This window comes from Mchenga conophoros, linkage group LG14 (assembly GCF_057382185.1).
Source record: "Mchenga conophoros isolate Kocher_MC1m ecotype Shallow Benthic linkage group LG14, M_conophoros_male_GT1.1, whole genome shotgun sequence".
NCBI lineage: Eukaryota > Metazoa > Chordata > Actinopteri > Cichliformes > Cichlidae > Mchenga > Mchenga conophoros.
Window position 1 is genome coordinate 33,582,495 of NC_140539.1, and position 6,897 is coordinate 33,589,391.

The window sequence follows — 6,897 nt, forward strand, 5'->3', positions numbered from 1 at the left end:
TGTATGAACAATATGCTATTATGGTTGTAGAGGAGGCGCTTTGATCCAAAGTTTGATAGTAACACAAATGGAATTAACTTTTTAAAGAGCAATGCCTCACTTTTGAATCTTACCGGTTACACTATTTTGTTGTAGTGTAACCTATTACCCTATTACCCTGCTTTCTACCACCACAAGTTAAATTTATGCCTTGTTTGTCAGTAAAGAGGCATATGTTGCATCTTTACAGCTATGGAACAAACACGCAACATTAGAATGTTTGATTATATAGGAGGAAGGAGACATTCAGCCAGTCTTTACAAACCTCAAGAGTACTGATAATCTGTGTTTGGTCCCCATTAGCACCAGTCTAATAGAGCTGTTCTTTTCTTGAGTAGACATTTAGGTGGTAACCAACTAATTTTCATATGAACTGTAATTACAGCTTTGGGGGACAACATGACAACATGCTGTTGGCACTAAGAAGACAGCCATGCCATGTAATTAGAGAGGTGGTGTTTTGCAGCAAGAAAAGGATTAAAAATTAGAACCTGACACACATGTCCCATGATTTGCATGGCAGGTTCGAAAACTTTCTTAACTGTTAAGCCAAACTAATACTGGTGGGTTAAATCTGTGAGTATAGCGCCACATTGCCTTCTTCTTCCAAATACAATAATTAACTTTGATGTGGACTTGCTGGAAGCATGTTAAGCTGTGAATGATGGATTTAAATTGTTTTGGGCAGATTCCTGAGGGGTTTCACTCACTCTCATTTATGATTAAGACACATGCCGGAGTACTATAGCTGTAAAATCAACAGCATGGCTGGAACACGTCTCTGATCAGTCATTTTACTTGGCAGGACCTGTTCTTTACATAATCTTCCTTCCTTCAAGTCTGTCTCTTTCTGTCAGTGCTGGAGTGAACACTTTCGCACTTCTAACATTGTCAGAATGTGACATCTGTAGTTTGTATCGTGGTATGTTCTGTTGCAGCCGACTGAATCCCAATTTCCCAAGAAAAGGCTAAGGAGATGGCTATCCTCAGCATTTGGACTAGCACAGCAGTATCCACGAACAAAACGTCTTAATTTATCTTCATTACACACTCTGAGAGCTGTGTTGTGCTACACTGCTCTCTGCTTCACCGTTGCTTTAGTCTGCAGCAGGAACTTTTGCTTTTAATATAGAAGAGAGCACATCTGTCTGTTCACACGTGCCAGCCATAGAAACTGCAGAAAAAAACTAAAGGTATACTAGTACAGATGGTGAGTTACATTAACATGCCTAGCAAATTTAAGCAATTTATATTTATTGCTCAGCAGATGCTGACTGGATAGAGGTGGTAAATTATTATTTGGTTGGTAGACTGATTCTTTTCATTACTGGTAGCACCAACATCTGCTGAGTAGAGTCTTTATGCATGCAAGTGGCTGGAAAAAGTCACAGCGAGAGGCTGAAGATTTAAAGTCTGTTTAATGTAAACGAGATGAAATGAAACTACAAATATAAGCACAGCATGATTTAAGATACAACGAAAAGACACTACGTATTCAAAAGAAAACCAATAGCACCTTATGGTTGAGAACAGACCAAAGAGTTTGAAAAAACAAGAATATTTTTTTCATCCGTATTTTAAAATGCTACCCATTTTACCCTGGCACATAATGACAAATGGAATGTACCTGTGATTTTACAACTTAAGGGACAAATAGTGCATTCTTAGCTTCACAATAATCTCAACTCAAGGTCTGGTTGAGTTTTCAGAATGCTTCCCTGCTTATAAGAGTAACGAATAGAAATAGCATGAACAGTAAAAACGGACAGCGCCAGAGCAAATCTGCGCACATCACCAAAAGTGGGAAGGGTTGAAGTTCATCGACCAGAGACCAGAAGATCCCTGAAAGAAGGTCAAGGAGGCAGTTCACATGTCTGATGCCAGCTGTTCATGGAAGCTGTAAGCCTGAAAAAACCTGCAAGCTCACCTTGGCTTATGATTACTTTTCTTTTTTCATGTAACACAGTATTTAGAATAGAATAGAATAATCCTTTAATTGTCCCACAAGGGGAAATTTGGTTGTAACAGCAGCCAGAAAGACACATATACAAACAAACAGTACACAGGAAACAGAACAGAAACATACACAATTTTTCTTACATATTTACATTAAGGACGATGGTTACTATAAACAGAGTACTGTAATAAACAGAGTACTGTTTCATGAAAGGGTTACATGAACTGAATTGTATTTCTCTTATATTATGATTACTATATGTATGCTAGTGATATTAAGCGCAGTGCTCATTGGCATACTTTGTTCAATCGTGCAAGAAAAAGCAGGATGGAAACTGATTAAAACAGCTTTCACTTTTTGCCACACTTCGTTTGCTTCAAAACAACACTTTCTCATTCCTATTTCACATGCGACTGGACTGACTTGTCATAAACTATACAAGCAAGAATGCAGGCATAGTCAGGTCCACTGATCAGACGGATGACAGAATGCATAGGATGTTTCAGAGTGTGTATCCTGGTAGTGTTACAAACATGGTTAAGCTTGTAACAAGAGAAGCAGTCCACGCACACACATTCACTTAAAAGCTAATTTGTTTATTTAAACAAATAAACATGAGATTAGGTGTGGAGATCTGGCTAGTGGTCAGTTCTGTCAAACTGGAAGTATGTCCAAAAACTAAGCATAAGGAAAGAAAGAGTGACCTGGGACATCAGGCATTTCATAGGTTTGGCCATTCCGACCTTTTACATGCAGCCAACTGCCCACTCCAGCTCCTGTAAAGGGAAACAGGTCTTCAAGTATTTTGTTTTTGTAAAACAGTAAAGTAAAATAAAAATGAATAAATTATAAATGATTTTTGTTGTATGAAATCACCTGTTATAATTTATCTTTCACACCTCGCACTAACAAAATTTTTGGATATATGCTAGTTAGGTTCTTATGTAATCTGTCATACCCTTCGTAATGAATGGCTACCTGACACTGATGACTTCCATTGAAACCATTTTTGAAGTTTTGGTGAACAGTAGATGAGTCGGGGCCAGAGGCATCGCTCAGGTTTTCTCTGCTTTTTAAGGACTTAAAATTCAGATACTGTTCATCATTTTTTGGTCTGATTCTTCTTCTTTTGTCCTCCACTTGACAAGTTTCCTCAAATTTAAGGACACACTGCACACCATGCAGAGATATGCAACATGTTTGGCAAATGGCTCAATTCCTTGTCAGGTTGGCGGGATGAGGGCTGGAGCTTACCTCAGCTACCATAGGGCGACAGGCAGGGGACACCCTCAACAGGTCACCTGTCAACAACAACATCATTCTGCTCCTGCTACTGTACAAGGACCAGGCTGAAAATGAGTGAAAAAGTAACCAATGTTCACAGAAAAATTTCCAGACAACTGCTAGTCCGGAGAACATTGACAACTAAGTCTGGCCCCATGGAAGCAAAATGTAAAGAAATGATGAGTGGCTCAAAACCTTTGCACAGTATTATGCATAAATTCATGTTTTAAGAATGTGTTTTCAGAAAAAACATCCTTTAATATATTTTCAATCAGTTTCTTTATAAAATGAATCAATGTTGTGTGTCACTTTGTTTAACATGAAAACACTTGCTCATTGTGATTATGCGACAGTTATTACCCAAAAGTTTCCCAAAGAGCTACAAAACTCTTTTGGTTGTAGTTGTGGTTCTTCTATGTTTAGTTATCAACTTCAACATCTTTGTGTTGGTTAACTTTTGCAGCCCTTATTTTATTTTTCTGGTGCTTCTGCCAGCAGTGCTAAGGACTACATGGCAGATAAGCAAAGTTAGCTGGTGATCATTAAACGTGTCCAGCAGGAAAAATCTTTAGCAGTGAAGTTTCATTATTGACTGAATCACCATTGTCACTGAACGGATCACTAGTTTGGCATTTAGCACTTGTTAAGCACTAGTTAGCAGTTCCACTCGCTCGTGAGGTGGGGACAACAGAGCTGTCACATCAGCTGTGATTCAGTCTTAATGTGTTCGCTCTATTTCAAAAAGGCTGCTGGGCTATTAACCTCAGATAACCATTTATTTTTTTGTTTAATGGGAACAACTATGTTTCACATAGCACAACATTAAAAGCCTAATTTGCAATTAGTGTAATGCTGATATGAGCTGTTTTTTTCCAGCTTGAGCTAGAAACACACTGAACATAAAACTAAACTAATGGTACTTAATCAACACTGGTAAGAACTTATAGAGCTGCGTAGGAACAGTGACATGGTCACCTACCGTAGAAATGTGGTGTGTTTCATCAGCAATAAGCACTTAAAGTTTTGGTAAAAAGAAGGTTCACCTTTCTTCAGTTCTATCGTTTTATGTTTTAGGTAATGAAAATAATCTGGTTCTTAGCAGGTCTTAAATGAGGTAAAGAGAACCTAGGGTGAACAACAACACATGGCATATTACATAGTGTCATTATACACAAGGTAGCCCTTACTTCAAGTACATTGAAGTAATGGTCTCAAGTCAGTGAAGTAATGCTTTCCTGTATCAGTCTCTCCTATTGCTGTGGACGAATTTTGGCTTTTCTTTAAAATTGCTTTTTTAGCTGATCGAGATTTGCCAGCATTTTGGAGCATCTTAGCACAGGCAGAGAAGAGGCTTTGTCACGGCCATTCTTCCAAGCAAGCCAGACTTGTTCAGTTTCTTCTATTTGTACTGTCATGAACTTTAACATTTTACATTCTAACTGAGCCTTTCAGAGTCTGATATGCAGCTCCTTGGATTTTTGCAGTTTCTCTGAGCATTGTACAGTTTAACCTTGGGATCAGTTTTCTGGGATGTCCACTCCTGGAAAGATTGGCAACCTTTTGAATGTTTTCCACTTGTGACTAATCTTTCCTGCTCTGGAATGATGGACTTTAAATTGTTTGAAAATGGCCTCATAGCCCCTCCAAGACAGATAAGCAGCAGCAAATGCTTCTTTAAGGTTGCCGGTGTCTTTCTGTCTTGTCATCGTGTTCTCACACACCTGAATTAGAAAGACCAGCAAACTGCCAAAACGTTTTTACTTGCTGATTAATCAAGTTGATTTTATTAGGAGCACCTGGCTGTTACTTTCCCTTTTTATCCCTATGAAAACAGTGAGAAGCAATGTGTGAAAATCTACATACACCCTGTTTTTTGGCAATGTTTATGAAACAGTGTAACATGTCAAGTGTTATGTTTTATCTCTGGTCGTTGTTGTCAACCTAAGTGAAAGACTTCTTAAGCATCTGATTAATTTGTATGTCGTTATGCAAAAAACTTTAAAACTTAAAGAGGGTGTACTTTCTTTTTTCCATGACTGTAGCTTATTGAAAGTAAACAAACTACAGTACATAATAAGTGGCCGCTGGAGCAAAGTTTGAACAGAACCATCAGGAATGTGATTTGCGACTCTGAACATTTAACAGCTAAACACCAAAATTTTAGAAACTCCCCTCCCAAAAGAGTAAATGGAATCAGTGATAGTTTTGCATTAATCAGGCAATTCAAAAGACAATTCAAATGAGTGCCAGTGCTGCTTCAACATAATAAATGTTTCTTCAGGTGTAAAATTGTTTCCAAATGATTTCAGTAAAAACTAATTTGCAACATTTTCTTAGATTATTCACAGTGTGCTTTTTTTAGTTTAACAGAGAGAGGCGGAAAAAAAAAGAAATCACACTCCGAGTTTGCTGTTTATTTTCATACTACTCTGTGCTCTAGCCACTGAAGTGTTGTCAAAGTCATATAGCTGTCTCAGCGACCAGTAGATCCACCTGCAGAGAATGTGAGATTGTCTGCTGTCTCCCTGCAGAAATACAGAATGCATTTGTCAGTGCTTGTGCCAGCAGAACGCTTGTATCTCGAATCGCCCCCATCAGAATCATCTAGTGCAGATAGTCACTCTGGTGCTTTCTGCGCTGCTGAAATAACACACTCCGACTCCATTCAGCTGTGATTGGAAATAACAATCATAATTACCACAGCGTAATCATATCCCTTAGCAATGACTGTCACCAGAGAAATACCATTACTCTAATGTCATAACAAATCAGCTGGTTTCAAGAACAGGAGCCAGAAAAAGAAGAGGGTGGGAAGGGTTGGACTCTATAATTGGAAAGGTTGACTATCGTGTATCATGTAATTTTATTCTGGAAAAAAAATGCTGTGTCACAATTTCTTTGCTTGGATCTGAATATATTTAGTTTGATCCTTTGGTTTTTGTCTCTAAGGGTTCCCCATAATTGAATCATCCATTCACTCTTTTACCCACAAACCATTCACTACTTCTTTGTTAGACTGAAAAAAATTTACAGGGATAAAATTGGGGAAAAGTGTGTTGGTGGATGCTGCCACTCACTCTCTCTCCCTTTGTGGTAGGATTCTTCATCTCCCTTGTGGCGGCCCATTTGTCCTGGAGTAATTCATTACCTGTTCAGTCAGTAGTGACAACACTTCAATTCCATCTGGCTCTACAGTCTCCTGGGGCCCCACTAGCCCCAGAATAATAAGGACAGCCACCAGGAAACATATTTGCTCACCTATTACCTCAATAACTATGTAATGATTGATTCCTTGTTGGATTATCCATGTGTCATAGCACAGCCAAGAGCCCCTCAAATGAGAGAATCACTACTCACTCCACCTGTCTTCATTCCAAATCACAGATGATAAACCAAGCATACGCAAAGGAATATGTGGCAGCCAGTGTGAGTTTTTCACAAAGCAAAGTATCATATGTCAGTCAAGATGTCCCAGCTGTGTTTTGGAGTCTTGAACGCAATGCAGAATTGATTCTGTGGCAAAATTCTGGACTATGAAAAATGTGTTTCTGTCGATGAAAAAAAATAAAATAAATTTCACTGCCAATGAGAAAACTGGTCAGTGTTTTCAAGGGGGT